Below are 861 nucleotides of genomic sequence, written 5' to 3'. Positions count from 1 at the left end.
AAATAGAACCTATCCAGAAATTGCAGCGGCAGTCTACTGCATTACCTGCATGTGACTTAGAGCGATCCCTGGTGTAAGTTTTAGAGCAATTTCCATATGTCATCAAACATAAAAAGGGGAAAGGGAATGTAGTGGCTGATGCACTCTCTAGGAGACATGCTTTACTTGCTATGCTTGAAACTAAGCTGTTTGGTCTCGAGTCTTTGAAAGACATGTATGTGCATGATGTGGACTTTGCTGAAATTTTTGCTGCATGTGAAAATTTTTCTGAAAATGGTTACTATAGGCATAATGGATTCTTGTTTAAAGCAAATAAATTGTGTGTGCCTAAGTGTTCCATTAGAGAGTTGCTTGTGAGTGAATCACATGAGGGGGGGTTGATGGGACACTTTGGGGTTCAAAAGACCCTGGAAATTCTGCAAGAGCATTTCTTTTGGCCTCATATGAGGCGTGATGTGCATAAGTTTTGTGGTCATTGCATTGTGTGTAAACAAGCTAAATCTAAGGTTAAACCTCATGGATTGTATACTCCTTTGCCTGTTCTTGAATATCCTTGGACTGACATATCTATGGACTTTGTTTTGGGGCTGCCCAAAACCAAGAATGGAAAGGATTCTGTGTATGTAGTTGTTGACAGGTTTTCTAAGATGGCACACTTCATCCCTTGCAAGAAAGTGGATGACGCTTGTCATGTGGCTGATTTGTTTTTCAAAGAAATAGTGCGGCTTCATGGATTACCGAGGAGCATTGTCACTGATAAGGGATGCAAAATTCCTTAGTCACTTTTGGAGGACCTTGTGGGGTAAGATTGGTACTAAATTGTTGTTTTCTACTACTTGTCACCCACAAAATGATGGTCAA

Source organism: Glycine max, chromosome 15 (genome assembly GCF_000004515.6).
Source record: "Glycine max cultivar Williams 82 chromosome 15, Glycine_max_v4.0, whole genome shotgun sequence".
In the NCBI taxonomy this organism is placed as follows: domain Eukaryota; kingdom Viridiplantae; phylum Streptophyta; class Magnoliopsida; order Fabales; family Fabaceae; genus Glycine; species Glycine max.
The sequence above is the reverse complement of the archived record's forward strand: the minus strand, read 5'-3'. Positions refer to the sequence as shown.